The following is a 20,235-nucleotide window of genomic DNA, read 5'->3' as shown; positions in this document are numbered from 1 at the left end:
CACATTAGTGGAATTATTTCAAAAGGGTATGAGTGATGAGCAACCGGAGTCATTAAGTGCATTGACAAATAATTATATTACTACATCAATTACTCATTTTGGTCTCCAATTACAGCCTCAAGAAGGCTTTGTTTGCATCATATGGCATTCACCAGTGTCCAAACAATTGAGTGTGGGATTCATGATGCTTGATAATCACAGCAATCCACCTTCACTACATTTATCTTTAGGACATGTTTTCTTGTTGATCATCACAGCAATCCACCATGACTGCATGCACACATTTCTAATTAAGTAGTATTTTTCATCATTTGTCTGTAAAGGTGTGTTAGGACCCTCATAATTCAGAAATGACAGCAGAGCATGCGCTCCTTGTTTGAATTGATTGCAGGCCAAATAGCGCTAATGGTATTTTATGGGTACCTTGGGCTTAGTCGATTTGCTATTGAACTTGTCCTACAAGGGCAAAACGTTTCCCAAGAGAGAGGGTCATGTTGGCACTGGATTTATAGTTATGAACGATGGTCATTTTGAACTTTGAGAATCGCAAGGGTGGTAGCCTCATTATATAGTTACCACAATGACATTGTCGATCATAGGCCAAATGGGACCTTATGGGCAAAACTAGGCTTAGGCTATTTAACCCTTCTATAAGGGTGAAACCTTTTCTAGAGCCAATGGTGGTGGTGGTGCTAGTGTGGGTCATGTTGGCGTGGGATTTTGAACTTTGAGGATCATGGGGATAGTAGCTTCTTTATTACACGTCACATGCCATTTAGTAACATGAGATGGTATTGTATATAAAACTTAAGTCGAGTAACATGAGTTGGTATTCTTGTCATTAAGACATTGATTGGCTAGGGTTAATTCAACTCTTCTCACAGCAGGAGGAGATGCCCCTCTAAATTGTTACATCTATGAGGAAGTGGCCAAAGTAATTTCAATTGATAAGAGTTGCTATTTTAGGTTGCTCTTATTGAAATAACTAATGTAAAGAAGGGTATCCCAATCTTCCCTCCAAGTAGAGAATCTTAGATGTATTTGCGAAACCGCCATCTTATAGTACCATTGATGTATCTAATTGCATTGGTAAAGGTTACAGTAGAACCCTATCTATGATGTAATGCCTCTAGCTCCTGAACAGAAGATGTTTTATTTCTCCTCAACTTATGTAAAACAATAAAATAGAAATGTTGAAGTTGATGTATGGAGAGACTTTATACACGTATCAAACATGTCAGTGTATTTTCAATCCTAAGGCATTTATCCTATCATTGATCCCATCGAATTGCAAGAGAAGAAATCGCTCAAGTGGATTTTCCTCCAAAATTCCATGAGAAAGGACAAGTACCCTCTAATTAGGCCATGCTAGCTAAGCTAAAGCCTCTTACCATGCCTCTTACCATCAAAGCATTAAGATGACTCCATTCTAGGCTTTATATGGGCAAGACTATATATATATATATATATATATATATATATATATATATACTTCTCTAATCCAACTTTGAGGATGCTACCAAGGATAATAAAAAAGTCGCGTTGACCATGGAAGACAAGAGCTAGTCCTCAAAGAGGGAGACATGGTGTTTCTTCATGTCCATCCAGAGAACAGCTTGCTATCATTGGGAGAATTTAAGAAGCTTAAGCTCAAGATATTGTGGACCTTACAAGATTCTCAAGTATTTAGGGACAAATGCCTTTGCGCTTGTCTTTGCACATTTTATGGCACTGCGGCCATGCCTTGCTCTCACAGTTATGACAAATCAATGAGGACTTATGGCCATGGACTTTCTATGGCAATGGTCATGTGACTAAGAGTGGGATTGTTGAGAGTCAGTCAAAGCATGAGAGGTGCAAGAAGCATTGACATTCTTTTTATTAATCTCTTCAGTCAAGAGTGCATAGTCTACATCCTGAAACTATAACCCATCAGTAGGTATATTGGCACACACAGTAGTACGAAATGTATCCCTTGATTGAGGCAGTGTAACCAAGAGAAATAAGGGAAGAAGAGTGCCTTTAAATTCAATCCCTTGCTGTGAAGACAAATGACTAATAATGGAATGGAACTCATTTAAGTGGGTTGACATAGAAGTGCCCTTCTTCATGCGGATATAAAAGAGTCCTTAAGAAGAGAACTTCGAGTGATTGCATGTAATATGCATATGAATTATATGTGAGGCATATCCCATGTCGTTCATCTCAAAGGTGTTCTTGAGCTAAGTCTTCAAAGCATCTAATTCATCATGATCACTCCTAACAATCAACATATAGCATCGAGATGATAAGACTACCATTATGAGCCTTCTTTGTGTAAAGATACAGATCCAGGAGTAACTTTGTGATGCATAAAAGTATAAAATTTATGATACCATTCTCTAGATGGCAGTCCATCCTCAACTTGCACAGTACTAGGTATTTCTTACCCTTTTCTTCAAAGCCCTTAGGTTGCTACATAAACATCCTCAAAGTCCCCATGAAGAAAAGTTGTTTTCACATCCATTTGGTACAAGTCCAAATCCACCTACGCAACCAAGGCCTATACTAAGTGTAGGGGTGGTCATCTTCTCTCTGGAGAGAAATCTCATCAAAATCAACTCCCTACTCTCACTTAGAAACCCTTAGAAACCAATATGGCCTTATATTTATATGCTAGCTTGGGGCGATGGGGGTATTCTTCAACTTGTACACCCACTCGCATGGCAATGAATATTTTCCCTTGGGCAAAGGAACCAAATCCCATGTACGATTTTTGTGCAATGATCATACTTAGATTGCATGGCCGTGTCCCAAGAGTAACTCACCTTTATGCATTGCCTCGTCATAAGTGAGAGACTTATCAACATGTGTCACTATGACATAATGCATAGAGGGCCCAAAATGATCACTGAGAGGGCGTGAGGCTCTAGTGGATCGTCTCTTTGTGGGACCTATACATCATATCCTCTCTGTCCAACATCATCATCCTACACAATATGTGGATCCTAGGCCACTACATCATCAACAATTGCAACATGCTATCTAGCTAAGGCTCGCTATACTATAACAAGAGGCTCCTCTCATGAAAGATCACCCTCATACCTCAATTACATGCTTTGGTCTCATATGCATCTTTTTGTCATGGAATATAACATCTTGACTATGGATAACCTTTTGAGTCTATGAATCCCAAAAGGCAATAGCCCATCTTGCCTACATCACTATATCCAAAAAGATGCATTTAATGTATTTCGGATGCAACTTATCACACTCCGTCTCTGTGGGAATATAGAAGAAAGCCTCACATCCAAAAACTCAAGTGTGCATACAAATGAGTTTTACTAGACCATACCTCCTCTATAACTCTACCACCAAGAGCAGTCCATGGGGATCTAGTATTGAGATAAATGACAATAGTAACTACCTCAATCTAAAAGTACTATGGTAAGCCTACCTAATGAAGCATTCTATAGACTCTTTGTTGTATAGTCACTCTACAACACCAAAAATGGGGTGGGGTGTATGGGGTAGTCCATAAAGTTGCTCAAAATCCTAAGAGACATATTCATCCCATTGTTAAACCATAGGCATTTCAGCCTATATCAAGACTAGTTCTTAACTATAGGAAGAAAGTGTTAAAAAAGGTAGACAAAACATTCAATTTCTTCTTAATATGATAGACCCAAACCTTATATAGTTAGTAATCGTATATGAACATAACAAAATACTTCGCACCACCCAATGACTAACAGGGCATGAGACCACAAGCATTTGAATGCACAAGAGTCAATGGCTCACCCACATGCGTAGAACTAAACTTTTTATGAGAAATACATGTTTGCCTACCATGAAGATAATGATCATATGAATCAAAACATGAGTAATCAAGAGGTGGAAGATCTTGTAAACGAGTACATACTTTTATTCCTTTCAAGGATGCATATCCAAGATGGCAATGCCTGAGAGGTACATGTGAAACATTGATCACTACCAAAACATGATCAATAGACCCATAGATAGACAAGGGATAGAGGTTGCTAACCTTGACAACACCTCCAACAAAAACAAGACTACCATGAGTGATTTTTCATGCATAATCAATAAAAGGTACATGGTACCTATCATCATCCAACTTTCCAACTGAGATACTACTTTTAGTCAAAGCTAAGACATGACGTACATCATGAAACACAAAAGGAGCACCAACACCAAACTACAATCTAACATTATATATGCCAATGATATCCAATGTAGTGTCATCAGTCCCAATTTGACAAAACCCATAACAGTATAGTAGATCTATGAAGTCAATGACGATGCAGGGCAACATAGAATGCCTCCAAATCAAGAAGCCAAGAATAAGAGTAAGAAGATATGGCATCTATCAACTAAGTGGCATCAAGTGATAAAGCAACAAGTATATAATTATCAAAATTGTACTCCAAGGCATATATCTCCTCTATCTTCACACCGGACTTAGGAACAATGATGTGATCATCAAAAGATTTGGTATTATCCTATGCTTTCCATTTGTCTTTTTCATTGCACATTTTATGGCAATGCGGCCTAATGTGACCTTACTTCCCATAATAATGGCATGTTATATAGAACTTACTACGTGATTGCCCATAAGAATAACACTTGTCCTAGTTGATTGGTGAGTCTACCACAATTATTATTCCCATTTTCACAATTTCTGTCTCACTGTAAGTGCATGAAAATTATAGGTTGCATCAATATTCTTCTTGTTTACTTCTATAAGTAATGCACTCTCTACATCATTGCATTTAAAACCATTTTCAGGATAATAAACACTCATAGCAATGCAGAATGTATCCCATGACACTGATAGTTTGACAAGTGATAAGAAAGGCTTTATGTTTTCTTCAAACTCACTATTGTGCGAGATAAGTTGGATGAAAATAGAGTGAAACTCATTCAAATGAGTAGACATAGGGGTGCCCTTCTTCATGTGAAGGTCCACAAGCTTCTTCAACCAATACAATTGAGATGCAAGACTTTGCTTGTCATAAATATCACATATTTTCTTCCATAAATCATATGCACCACCATTAATCAAAATAACATTGAAGTACACCTCCTTAGATAAAGACAGTATGATAGTCGACTTGCATAACTCATTAAGCTCATCCCAATCATCTCTATCCCAAATTTTTGGCTTTATACCCTTGGCTTTCAATGGCCTAACTTACTTTTTTTGCACCAATATCTACCATATTTGAGTCTTCCAATATTGGAAGTTATTGCCGTCTAACTTCTCAATGTTGAAAATAACACTGTCATTTTCTCAAAGGAATTGCTCATAAACAATTTTTCACATGGCTATCCATAAAACTGCAGTAGATAACCATATATCTATAGGAAAATCACCAAAAGAGTATGCTGCCACTATTAGGAATACTTGAGTGTAGCAATTGGGATATGTAATACAACTAGCAAAGCAAGACAAGCACAAACCATCGAGTACCAAGACATCCAAGGTTTCAGATACATAGATGCATAGAACAATGCATATCAAGCATGTATCCACCACTGCAAACCCACTCACAATGATAGGTATAATGTCAGACATAATAACCTTCGGTCGGGTGAGTAGCCCAAGACGTCCATTAATTAGTGTCCCGGACAAGGGCAAGAAGTGCCAAGGTCCGAAGCTTGGGGGATACCCTCATATTTCTTGCTAAATTGGGCAGGACTTGTCTACACCGGTCAGGTGCACCATGAAAATAGGCCCTAGATACCCGATTAGAAGGTAGGGTATATTTGGTTGGGAGGTAAGACACATAGAAAATCTTCTTCTCTTTCTCACATTTGGTATCAGAGAGTGCGGGTTTCCAAAAAAAAGATTTGGGGGTTTTTGTTACGACCACACAAGTGAGATCGTGGGGCAATTGTGAGAGCACACAGGAGTGGGCAGCGTGAAGGCATCTCTGCAACACACCACAGAAGACAATGCAACGGCTCTTTCTAGCGACACCCAACACAAGGCCCAGAGCCCAAAATCACACCAATAGCACCACCAATGCCAAGGAATGCTCCATCACACAAGAGAGCTTTCTCTCTTTTACTTGAGAGAATGACTATCTCCCTTCCACCTTTTACCCTTAGTAAATTCCTTGTGGCACTTTGCATGTGAGATAGAATCCCGTTTTTACCAAGCTTGTGAGCCCTCCATCCCCTTGTAAAAAAAAATGGTGTTTTTTCTCCTCTTTTTGAGCACATTTTCTGAGATCTATAACTTCTTGGTACGACATCCAAATTGCAAATCGATTTCACGAGCCTCGAGAATTATTTGAAGACAAGCTTTTGAAGTACTATCATTGCCAATTGAGCTTGGGAGGACTTCTGAAAATTTGTGCCAAAGTGACCTCTTGAGGCAGGAAAAAATTGGGATTTTTGGGCTCCAACGGACTGCGATTCAAGTGCTGTCAGTTCCTGTGGTTTTCTTGCATCGATGAGTATCGAATTTCAGCATATTTGACTTTTGGTTTTGACTAGTGAGGACATTTCAAATTGCTTTCATGGTGCCAGATATGCTTTATCTCTAGCTTTTGGGGCTTAAACTTCACTACTTTGAGTGCGTCTATGTATGCTTGAGAGTGTGGATTCTGTGTATTTGGATGTTTATGTATGGTTTCAAAGAGGATTTGTTGACCTATTCAGCTTTGCACTTTTTTTCGAAATGTACAAAGAGGCTTGCTTTTGACATGCATGCTTCTTGTGGATAGTACTTGTGCAGAAACATAGCAGTTTTCTGAAAGTACATTGTATTTACGCTTGCCTTGCTTTTGTTGGTTTGAATTATCAATCCAAAAAAAAACAAAACAAAACATCAATTAATCAATCATGTCAGGCACCGAAGATATGCCTTTGAATGACATTGATGTAGAGGAAGAACCTCTTATGCATGATTACGAATTGCCCTCTTCATCTAATGATGTGCATAATCATCTTTCTAGTTTGGAAGGCACTATGCAAGTTTTGCTTGAACAAATGCAAATTTTAACTTGAAATGCTTTGGATAAAGGCAAGAGACCTTTAGATGAGAGTTTACCTTATGCATGTATGCATGACACACAAGTTATACATGACTTCTCCATAGTCGTTCCTTCGTTGCCAGAAGCTAAGAGGTAGCCTAAAGACCTTAAGCCGCCTAAGTTCAATGGCACGGCGGCACAGAGGACTTCAGATGCGGTGGAACAATTGCTCTCTAAATGGGAGTAGTGTTTTAAGTTATGCCATACTCATGAGAATGCTTAAAAGATATAGCAAGCTACATATAATCTCACGGATGTCGCTCACCGTTGGTGGCAAAAAATTGAGCAGGATCATGCAAAGCCGTCTACTTGGATTGCATTTAAGACATTGTGTTATAATAATTTTGTCCCTCCAGATGAGCAAACAAGGGCTCTAGATGCGTGGTTCTTCATAGCTCACAAAAGAGCTACTCTGTCCAAGAATATGTGGACAAGTATAGAGAGATTTTGTAAAAGGTCCCTGAACATATTCCTGATTTTTTGCAAGTGCATAAATTTGTCATGGGCTTAAAAGAAACCTTAAAGCCACTTGTCACAAAGGAGAGACATAAAACCTTGAATGAGGCAGTGGAGCTTGCATTAGTCCTTGAAGATGGGAAGGCCCAGAGATTTCCTTGGACTAGAGGTGCATGCCCTGTCTTTACTCCTGCAATTGCACCTAGTGCTCCTCGTGCGAAGGACACTAGAGAAGTGCATATGATCAAAGACTGTGACATGTACCAAGAGGAAGGTATCTGCTATGGCTGAGAGAGCCTATAATAAATCCATGCTCACTCCACAACAAAGGGAGAAAGAAATGAGAGAAGGACTCTGTTACAGATGCCTGGGGCAGCATAAATTTAAGGCTTGTCCCAAGAAGGTAAGAGTTAGTGCTCAAATGGTGCTTGATCCAATGCAGGATGTGGATAAGGCGAGAGATGACCTAGATGAGTCACCTCCACATGACTCTGTTTATCATGAACGGATCCTAGCCGTCACAGTAACAAAGAAAGTACCAACTGTGCTAGATGCAGTGTTATCGCCTGAGGCACAAAAGGGGTACCAGTTTGCTGACACTGAGCTCATTGTAATGAAAGGCATAGTGGCAGGATGCCCTGTGCATATTTTATTTGATACGGGCTCTTCACATAATGTTATTAGCTCTAATCTCGTCAATAAGCTGAAGCTCAAGGCTACCCCTTCATAATATAGTTATTTGGTAGAGCTAGCTGATAGGATGGGTATAGAGACATGAGATTAGCGAGTTGTTGACCTCCCTATACAGATCCAGTCCTATGAGGACATATTGGATTTTGAAATTACACGGCTTGCAAGATTCGACCTAGTGTTGAGTAAGTAGTGGCACGCAAAGAAGAGACCTATCAGCAAAGAAGAGACCTATCATTGACTTTTCTTCTCATATTTATCAATTTGAGCAGGAGGGCCAATGATTGTTGATTCGCGGAGAACTGGATCTCCAAGAAGCGAAGATTCTCTCGATGACCAAGGTTCTCAAGTTTGACTGTAAGTCTCTTTACTTTTGCTATATTTTAAATATTTCTAAATGTCTGTCAAATGATGACACGGATAAAGGTGGAAGTTCCACAAGTATCCCTTTGGCCTTATCACGTAAAATAAGATCCCAATTTCCTGATGTATTTAAATCTGATCTATCTCTTGGTTTACCTCCTTGTAGGAACGTGGAGCATAGGATTGAGCTCATCCCAGGAGCTAATCCAGTTGCTAGACCCCCGTTCAGGATGAGTATATAGGAGGAGAATGAAGTTCGTAAGGTGGTGGATGAGTACTTAAGCAAAGGATTGATTAGACCTAGCTTTTCACCCTTTGTAGCCCCTGTTTTACTTGTAAAAAAGAAAGATGGTTCTTTTCGAAAATGTGTAGACTACAGGGCTTTAAATAAAATAATTCTCAAGCATAAATATCATATGCCTCGTATTGATGATCTCTTGGATGCTCTAGGTGGTCCTTCTATCTTTAGTAAGATTGATTTAAAAAGTGGTTATCACCAGATTAGAGTAAGAGATGAAGATATTTCTAAAATTGCTTTGAGAATAAGATTTGGTCAATATGAGTATTTGATTATGCCTTTCGGTTTAACAAATGCTCCTGCTACTTTTATGATGTTAATGAATGATTTACTAAGACCATACATGGGAAAGTTCATTGTAGATTTTATTGACGATGTGCTTGTGTATAGTAAGAGTATCCATGAACATGAGTCACATTTGGTAACAGTCTTTGAAACTTTGCTGGAAGCAAAACTCTATGCTAACCCAGACAAGACTATTCTATGTTTAGTAAAGATAGAATATTTAGGTCATATTGTATCTACCGATGGGATCAAGATGGACCCCAAGAAGGTTGTTGTGGTACTTAGTTGGCCGACACCCCAAAATGAAACAACTCTTCATTCCTTTTTGGGATTGTCAGGATTCTATAGGAGATTTACATATGCATACTCATATATAGCTGCTCCTATAACAGATTTATTGCAAGATATGGTGCCCTATGTGTGGACATCAGTGCAACAAGAAAGTTTTGAGGCTATGAAACGAGTAGTTTGTTGGGGGTAAAGGCACCTCTTCCTAGCCGCCCGTGTATTACTACACTGACAGTCACCGCCACTACACACTGCAGGTGGCGGGCGCTCGTCACCGTCACTTTATTCTTTATTCTTTTAGTGACAGTTTGAAAAAAGGAAGCCCCAGTCACACATTGTGATTGTTGGAGTTCCCATTTCTAGTCTCTCCCTTTCTTGCTCTTGCTCTCCCGCCATAGCTCTCGAGTCCAACCTTCGATCCGTCACTCCCTTTCAACTGGTATCAGAGCTTTGCTTTCCGACTCTTGAGCTTGGTTTGTGGCATTCTCTGCATCCCATTGACTCCCTACTTGCATTGGGTCTCCTTCCCGGCAGCCGTATCCGACTCCTTCGAGCTCCCGTCACTCCCCGGCTTCCCGAGTACCTTTCCGACATTGTTGGGCATCTTCAAGGCATTACATCAGAGGTATTTGATCATTTTCTTCAGGGTTTACTTCAGTTCTCAGGTCTCACAGGCTGTAAACAAGTTGTGGGCAGCCATAACTCACACCTCCTCTTGGAGCTTCCTTCACCTGGATCTTGCTCCTAGCCTATCAAGGCTTGCTGCTTGGTGTAGGCCTTCTTTGGCCCTCATTTTTGCCCCCTTTGGACCCCATTGTTGACACGTGGGACAGTAGACCGCCTCGGCCAACTCACGTTTTTTTTGCACCTGTTTCAAAATCTAACCCAAAAATCACTCTTTTTGTCATATCTTGGGCATTCAGAACCCGATTCAGGTAAGATAAGAGTCTAAGTTGGGATTTTGGCACGCTCCGAATGCGATAGTGATGTCGGATTTGTCAAATTCTGATGACAGAATCTTGTGCAACAGATTTGAGGTCTAAGATAGCATTTATTTGTATGCCTATGCTTGTTTGGGCATGACTACATAACCGGTTTGATGCCTATTGCATCTTGATTGATTGGGGGATTGAAGCTACATAAAATGCTATGATTTTGGCCTGATTTTGGGGCTGAAAATATATAGTTTATAACAATAAATGCATGCTGAATACTCTTTGGCTGAAGTTATCTTTCATGCTTTGGCATATGCCTATTGGTTCCGAATGTATGTCTTGGGTTATGCTATGATGTATTGATCATCGAGGGATGACTTTGAGCTTGTCATTGAATCCGGATGCTTTTGGAAGCTTGAGCTTATTTCAGCCCACACTTATTGACATTGGTATATGCTTTGACAGTGATGGTTCTTGGGTTTATGCATATCTGTTGCCTACGGCTTGATGCTCATGTCACGGTTGATTACCCTATGCATACGTTGAGCTTGAGTGCTCATTGAAGCTCCACCTTGGATGCATTTTGGATTATCTAGAGTAGTCTTGGATGTTACTTGGCTTGTAAGAGTTTGGATTGGGATGTATTTGATGTCTTACATGCTTACGGATGCTACATATGGATGCGGTACTATTGATGTATTGTCTTGGACTTATGTCATTGGCACTATGTCTTGCCTTGGCTTGTGATCTTGAGCTCGTACATATGACTTTTGTGCCAATGGGAGCATTCTTGAATGCTTACCAAACATTGAGCAGGCGGTACTTTTATGCATTGAGCCGTTACATGCCATTGAGCAGTTACAGACACTTGAGACTTTGGGACTTCTTACCTTTTGGGATGATACATCATATGTCTTGGTTCACTGTATGCTTATGAGCTAACTCTCAGTTTTGGATCCGTATCTTTGCGAACTGATACCTACTTGTGTCAAGTTTTGGTAGTGGTAGAAACACTTTGCCCCGTTGACTAGGGGGTGTGCCTACTCACTGGCAGATATTTGTATGACATACTTAGGTGTTGGATTCATGCTTATCGACCGTCATATGCTTATGCTATGCCCGCATGATGCCAGCTTTGGTCTTGGCAATATCTGATTGCCTTGGGATCCGATTTTGGCACTGCTAGCTCTCTTTTACTGAAATCTGAAATTTATTACAGCAAGCATATATGTATGGACTGACATGGGATTTTCATGCTAAAGCACTCTAAAATGATGTACTTTCACTAGTACTTGGTGGGTAGCAGCTTTGGTTCCACTTTCCTTGCCATTTTTCCTCGATTTTGGTGATTTTTTGGTCATTTTCTACAGTAAACAGCAAGCAATTTGAACTGTTTACAGTCTTTCAACCTGCATTATGGCAAGTTCGTCCACTGATCATGCTATTTTCAACATCACTAAGCTTGATGGTACGAATTACTCTTATTGGAAGAGCCAGATTTGGCAGGTGTTGGTGCAGAAATCACAGATCAAACCTTTGAGGTTAAGTGGGCATCCGCCTCCAACTATGCCAAATGAGGAATGGCTTGAGCTTGATGAGTTATGCAAGTCCACTATTGTATTGTCTCTCACAGAACATGTTTACTATAATGTCTTTGAGGAAGAACAGAGTGCATGGCACTTGTGGGAAAAGATCAAAAATCTCTATGACAAGAAAAGTCCAGCGAGTCAGATGTATTGGCTGAAGCAGCTTATGGATCTGCGCATGAAGGAGAATGTGACTATGTCTGCTCACTTGAGCCATTTCCATGCTATACTCAAGAACTTGACTTTGTAAGACATCACTTTTGCAGAGGATGTCACTCCTCTTTTTTTGCTTGGTACTCTTAATGAGTCATGGGATGTGTTCCACATTGCATTATGTGCCTCTACTGCTACCTTGAAATTATCTGATGTTGAGAGTGTTCTTCTACAAGAAGAGGTTAACCATAAGAATTTGGATGCCTCTCATGTGTCTCATGCTATGACAGTTAGAGACAAGAATGATGGATATGGAAAGTATGGCAGTGGTAGTGGCCGTGGACGGGATTCTCAGAAATCTTGGTCCAAGTCTCGTGGGAAGTCACGTAGCAAATCCCATGGCAGGAATGCAGATGTTACTTGTCACCATTGTGGGAAAAAGGGCCATATTAGGCCACAATGCCATGAATTGCGCAATGAAACGTGCAAAGATAAGGGAAAAGAAAAAGTGTTGGATAAGTCTTCTGATCGCAGCATAGTACTTGCAAAGTCCAGTGTTAAAATTGAAGAGATCAATGTTATGCAGCCTGAGAATGTTGATGATGATGATTATATCCTAGCAGCCTCTTCTAGTGCTTCGCATATGACAGAGATACACTCTATGTATGCGCAGTGTTGGCTCTTGGACTCAGGTGCATCCTTTCATGTCACACCTTGCTGAAAGTGGTTTCATTCATACCATACTGTTTCAGGTACTGTGCGCTTGGGTGATGATAGCTCTCTTGATATTGTGGGCATTGGTGATGTTAGGCTGCAGTTTCCTTCTGGCAGCAATTTTGTTATGCAGGATGTACGTCATGTACCTGCTTTGACACGCAGTCTCATATCAACTGGACAGCTTGATGATGCAGGATATCATGTATGTTTTGGAGACTCTGCATGGAAGATCACTTGTGGTAGACTTGTGATTGCGAGAGGTGCCAAGGTTGGCAGTCTCTACCCCTTGATTGTATCAGCTTCTTCCCTTGATCATGTTTTGTATGTGGGTTCTATCCCACATGTATCTCTTTGGCATGCCCATTTAGGCCATATGTCTTTGAAGGGAATGAAAATGCTTTCTAGTTTGCAGTACTTACCACCCCTTGATTATGCATGTTTTGATTCATGTGAGCATTGTCTTTATGGCAGGTAGACTAGGTCTATGCATAAGAAGTTTGGTAGGCCACACATGAGTGAGCCCTTGACATTGGTACATTCGAATGTCTGTGGACTTATTCCTTGTCAGTCTATGGGTGGTGCAAAGTATTTTGTTACGTTCATAGATGATTTTTCACGAAAAGTTTGGGCTTATCCCATTAAGCTGAAATCTGATGTCTTAGCTATCTTTCAGAGATGGCTTGCATTGGTTGAGAACCAGTCTGGGTATAGGCTAAAATGCCTAAGGACAAATAATGGGGGTGAGTATCTCTCACGTGCTTTTGAGCAATTATGTGATGAGAGGGGTATAAAGCGTCAGTTGACCACCCCCTACACTCCCCTCCCAAAATGGTTTGGCTGAGCGGATGAATAGAACCATCCAGGAGTGTGTACGCAGTATGCTTAGCCATGCAGGCCTACCACAAAGCTTTTGGGCGGAGGCAGTTAGTACAGCTGTGCATGTCATAAATAGATCACCCTCTAGTGGTTTGGATTTCCAGGTTGCAGAGGAGGTATGGACTGGAAAACCTCCCTCTTATGCGCATCTCCGTGTCTTTGGATGTGAGGCATTTTGCCATGTGCCCAAGAACAAGAGAAGTAAGCTGGATCCCAAGAGTGTCAAATGCATTTTCCTTGGTTATGGGGATGCAGGCAAGATGGGTTACCATCTCTGGGATCCGCAGGCGTGGAAAGTCATCCGCAGTCATGATGTAGTCTTCCATGAAGACAAAATGCATAGGCAGCCTGAGAGAGTTGTTGAGATCCGCAGGGTTATATTTCAGGAGGAGCTGAGAGCTCCCGCACAGCCAGTTGGATAGCCTACAGCTGTAGCAGATGCTCATGGTGAGGGTGTTGGACAGGCAACTAGGCAGGCATCAGAGCCTTCCGTGAGACGGGGTCTACTAGAGACAGACATCCACCTGATAGATTTCAGTCCTCAATGCATTATGTCTTGGTTATTACAGATGCAGGAGAGCCTTTCACCTATGATGAGGCTATGCGCAGGGGTGATAGTCACTCCTGGGAGAGGGCTATACAGCCTGAGATAGACTTCCTGCATAAGAATGACACTTGGGATTTGGTTTCCTTGCCTACGGGCAAGAAGGGGTGTACAAGTTGAAAAGTACCCTTGGACACCCCAAGTCGGCATATAAGGCTAGATTGGTAGCCAAGGGTTTTCAGCAGGAGCATGGTGTGGACTTTGATGAGGTATAGTTTCTAATGTCCCTATTCTCAAGATAGTTGCTCCTGAGAAACCATTTGTTTTAGAAACAAATGCTAGTAGCATCTCGATAGGTGCAGTCCTGAGCCAAGAAGGCAGGCTTGTAGCTTTTGAAAGCAAGAAGCTTTCTCGAAGCCAATAGAATTGGCCAGTTCATGAATAAGAGCTTTATGCTATTGTTGATTGCCTTAAAGTTTGGCGACACTGTTTATATGGTGCAAAATTTAAAGTTTATATAGATCACCATACCCTTAAGTATTTTTGTAGTCAACCAGATCTTTGAGGGTGCCAAGCTTGATGGGCTGAAATGATGTAAGAATTTCATATGGAAATTCTATACAAGAAGGGTAAGGATAATGTTGTTGATGATGCATTATCTCGTATAATGTATCAAATGAGCTTTACAATTTTAGAAAGCTCATTGCTTCAAGAAATAAAGGAAGCACAGTTAGAGGGCTCTTATATTTCAGGCCATAGAATGAGATTCTTTGATTAGAGATGGACCAGATACTTCTGCTTCATTAGCTATTGTTATTTCTGCTAAGGCAAGTTCATTTAAGAACTTTTCAATTGAGAATGGGTTTCTTAAATGAAAAGGCAAGATTTGTGTTCCTAGTGCACGGGAACTACGAAAGAAAGTTTTATTTGATAACCATGATGTGCCTTGTGTAGGACATCCTGGTATTGATAAGACCATACAGCTTGTTAGAAGGACATTTTGGTGGCCAAAGTTGGCCAAGGATGTCTACCAATATGTCCAACAATTCTTTCATGGATTTCATTGTCGGCTTACGTAGAACCTAGAGACAAAAAGTATTTCCATGGATTTCATGGCCAAAAGTATTTCCATGGATTTCATTGTCGGCTTACCTAGAACCCAGAGACAAAAAGACACTATCCTAGTGATAGTGGATCGCTTCAATAAAATGGCTCATTTTATAGCCACTCGCGAAAGTGTGGAAGCTCCACAAGTCGCATATTTGTTTATTGATCATGTGTTTAGGTTGCATGGTCTACCTACATCCATTGTGTTTGATAGGGATGTTAGGTTTAGTGGTCATTTTTGGCGTCATGTCTTTGGTTGTTTAAAAGTGTCTTTAAACATGTCAAGTAGTGATCACCCAGATATAGATGGTCAAACAAAAAGAGTCAATCAGATACTAGAAGACATGCTGAGAGCATATGCATATGATAAACAAATAGATTGGGATACACATTTGTCTTTGTTAGAATTTGTGTATAACAACAGACCTCATAAGATGACAAGTTTGTCTCCTTTTGAAATAAATTATGGAATGAATCCAAGTTTTCCTAGTACAGTACTTCATTAAAACCTAAAAAGACTATTAAACCTCGAAAGAAGTTTGCACATAAGAAAGGACCACCACATTCATACTTTGAAATATTACATTTATAAGATTTTCAGCCTTTCTCTTCATTGCAACTTTGATTTCAAATTGTCTGATTTGCTTCCGCATTTAGTGGAAAGTTTGTAAGGGACTAGACACTGCCCGAAAATGCCCAGCTGCGGCAAAATTTCTCACTGACATACAGGCTAATATTAAAATTGCTCAAGCCAAGTTACAACAAGCTGCTGATAGGGTTAATCATTTTGCAGATAAGAAAAGGTCAACTAGGATCTTTGAATTAGGAGAAAAAGTTTTTCTCCAAGTACCAGCCAAGTCGTCTAGTTTATCGAGCGACTGGCAAATGCCCAAAGTTATCTCCAAGATATTGTGGACTGTCGAAAATTATTCAGAAGCTAAGTGATGTAGCTTATCAATTGGAACTTCCTCCTGGATGCCGTGTTCATCCAGTGTTTCATGTTAGCAAATAAAGAAAGTATATCTCGATCATGTGATGATAATCTAATTGATGGTATGGTACCTTTGCAAGAACAAGATTCAGTTGTTGACCATGGACCAGATCGGAGAGAGAAACGGTTACGTAATCGTACTCTCCACGAGTATCTAGTTGCTTGGAAGGGTCTACCATTTACTGATGCTACATGGGAATCAGAAACTCTGATTCGACGACACTTCCCATCACTAATCATTGAGGACAATGATTTTTGAAAGGGGGAGAGAATGTCAGACATAATAACCTTTGGCCGGGCAAGTAGCCCAAGACGGCCATCAATTAGTGTGTCCCGGACAAGGGCAATAAGTGCCAAGGTTTGAAGCTTGGGGGATACCATCAGATAGGGTATATTTGGTTGGGAGGTGAGTAAGTCACACATAAAATCTTCTTCTCTTTCTCACATATAAGGTGTCCAAGTTCAAAAGAAAATCCATCCGAGTCATGAAGCTCCACAATGAATAGTGTATGCATAAACCAAGAGCATATAAAAAGTCTCCCACCACTGACTCAAAGAATTAATCTCTATAATGTAAATATAAATCATTAGGGCCAAAAACATTTCAAAAGGGCACTCGTAAGAAAATGATTAAGTTGCTAATTAGAGGAGGTTTAGAAGAGAAAAGCCCTCCAAATTAGGTTGCCTAAATGTGATTAATGAGAGAATGTGTGAGTCATTTAAGAGGTCGGGTATTAAATATCTTCAATATTTAATGGATGTTAAGTGTCACCTTTTCAGTCTTATTCTCTTGGAAATTGCTAAATCTTGTATTTTTGAATTTTCGCACCAAAAGACTCCTCTCGTTTGTTCCTCAACATTCATTTTCTGCGCCCCTCTTTCTTGTGGTTCTATTTCCTTCTCTATGATATTGTTGCCCCGTTTAGGGTTCCCTATCAAAATATTTACCAATACATCTTCTAGCAATACAAGCATAGCCCCATCACGCAAGTATAAACTTACCATTCAATTAGATCCTATCTATTCATCTTGGAGGAGTATACACCATCAAGAATTGTTAGACAAGGATGAAGCTAACAGGTTGCAATTACAAGGAAAGAAGCATGTAGACTTATGGATGGATGGAAATATGTATCCTTCGGACCCTTCTACAGGTAAACATCCTCCTTTTTACAATATTCAGGAATTCATAAGGTATGTTGGAGATGGTTGTAATGGGATGCTTGGCTATTGCATGAGGTTATATTCTGCATCTTTTACCTTTAGAGAACAAATACATGAAATGAAAAAAGCATTAACATTAGCACAAAAAACTATTTCTGAGCTGATGGACAAGGTTAATAATCTAGAAAACTCTAATCAATCATTGCAAGAAAAATTATTGCGCTTGAAAGAAACTCCAATTGGATTTAGACAAAGAAAAAGACCACTTAAAAATATAATGGACTTGTGTAGTCGGGTGAAGAAAATGAGACTAAATCTTGCAAAGAGATGTGTCTTTAATATTCAGGTATTAATATTCGAGAGAATGATGAGAGGATTAAGTTTATTAAAGAAACCATGACAAAGAAGGACATTATAAGGATTCTTAAATCACCTGAAAATGTAGACTTGAGAAGACAAACTCTGAAAGAGTTAGTGAAAAATTTAAAAGGAACAGTTAAACCAAATGAAATAGTGGAGACATCTGACAGTATGGGTATCAGCCATAGAGGTTATCGTGCTCTCTCTAAATTGTGGTTTACAAATCTTAAATGTCATAGAATAAGTGTGTTTGGTTTGCCTTGGCCTCTTGTAGTTTCAATTGCTAGGACAACTATGAATCGTAGGATTCTAGATGTTTTTGGGGAGTATATCCATATAGAAGGATCTATGCCCTATGAAAAACATAAAACAAAGGCCTTATTTGTGGTGGCATTTTGAAGTTCGCACTAAAATTGGACGAAGCACTGATTCAAAAGGGACAAAAGATAGAAACAATCAGCATCTGTATCATGAACAGGGCATTGTATTACAGTACTGGTAGGGGGCAAGAACAACAATTTAAGATACAATCAGAGATGGAGCTTTGGTGGATTGGTGTGGCCCAAGTACCAACTGAAAGTCATGAAATCTTGAAATGGTTATTTTCTCATACATGTATTCCTGATATTATAAAGTCTCAAAGTGAAGGTGAAATGTTGATAGTCGATGGTGTTGGTAGTTTTAATGTTGAATGGCATATGAGTGTTGACTTAAAAATTATCAAATGTATGCTTGGAGTAAGTAATGGGGCCAATGCAAAATATCCTTGTATTTATTTCATGGAGAGTTTGGGATCCAAAGAATGGAGTACTTTGTGGGCAATAAGAAGAGCCTCGACATAACTCTATAGATTTGAGCAAGTTCAAAAACGTGGATGGCTTGTGGGATCCTATTCTCTCAATCTCTCTAAGGAATGTTCATCTTTGTACATTACATGCAGAGATAGAATAGATGATAAGTTTCTTAGATTGCATCTTAACTATGCATATTCAATCGAACCAGTATCTTTGTCAGATGACTGCATTGATAAATGTGAGGCTTTACTGTCAAAAATAGGTTTTCATGGAGGTCAAGTTCACATGAGAAAGGATCCAATAGCATGAGGGAAAACAAGAAAGGTCTTAGCAGATGTCTCTATGGGGGGTGCAAAAGCTAGAAGATTTCTAAGAAATCATACTAGTAAAAAAATGAATGCATTGTGGGAGTGCTGGAGAGAGTTGTGTGCAATCACAACAAATGTGGCTAGCACACCACGAATTGCATTCCTACGAATGGAGGTTTGGAGACACCCTGACATATTTTTAAAAATGCTCAGGGAAAAAAAGATAACATCTAAGTATTCGAAAGAGTACAAACGTTCAATTGTGAATCTTGTTCAAGCAATTAAGGAAGCTTGGGGAGAAAAGGATATTACTTTCTAATTGGTAAGATATACATAAATTTGAACCTTTTTCCTTTGAAAACAAGATTTAATGATTTAAACTGATTATTGCTTGTTGGGCTGTCACAGCATATTCTTTTTATTTGTGGGCCTTATTTTGTGGAAGAGCAAGGGCCCCTAGCAACTTACAATAGCCAAAGTATGGAGAAATCTCACTACCAAGCACATATGTGTTTCTTTTGGAGCACTAGAAATGGAGGAGGAGCAACAAAAACCAATGCCCTTCAGGATTTATTCAATTGGTTTTTTCGAAGGCAACTTCAAAGATGGAGAACACAATAAATGCGGTGGAATCTAAAATATGGATACTATTTTTAAAATATTATATACATGGATAGGTTTTAAGAGCCTTTACATCCTCGTCCTCCTCAGGCATTTTTCCTCTATAACGTAAAAACTTTCTTCTCTTGTATCCAGCTATAGATTTGATATATGTTTTGTTTGTTGCTAAAACATAATATGAGTATGCAAGGAAGTATCTAGCCCTAGAGGCAGAGAAGCTGGGACCATAACCAAATATTCGGATGGCTGCTGTCTTTTCCAAAAATATAACTTTATGCGCATTGTACTGCAAACCTGAGTATCCAAGAATCCTTGTAAGTGCTTTAACACATACAATTGGCCATGAGGCCTCCTTTGAGAAAGTGCTATGCAAAACCAATAGAATATTGGGATCAATCCTCGATATGTAATGCCCAAGTGTAACATCCTTTAGGGAACTACCACCAACTCTTGATCATTTGGCTCTTCCCAAGAAATTATCCTCATTTGCAATCTCCAATTGTAGAAGCAACAGTCAGAATGAAAAAAATGAATATATATATGTGGTTCCACAAAAAGAAGAGAATGCATTACCATTTGATTTTCATCACTCTCAAGTTTGCTTGGATTCCTTAACCTAATTTATGTCTCCTTGATATTCTTGAGCTCCTTTACATATT

The sequence above is a fragment of the Lygodium microphyllum genome, chromosome 9 (assembly GCF_053477565.2).
Source record: "Lygodium microphyllum isolate KBCC chromosome 9, Lygodium_microphyllum_v1.1.10, whole genome shotgun sequence".
NCBI classification, from domain to species: domain Eukaryota; kingdom Viridiplantae; phylum Streptophyta; class Polypodiopsida; order Schizaeales; family Lygodiaceae; genus Lygodium; species Lygodium microphyllum.
The sequence above is the reverse complement of the archived record's forward strand: the minus strand, read 5'-3'. Positions refer to the sequence as shown.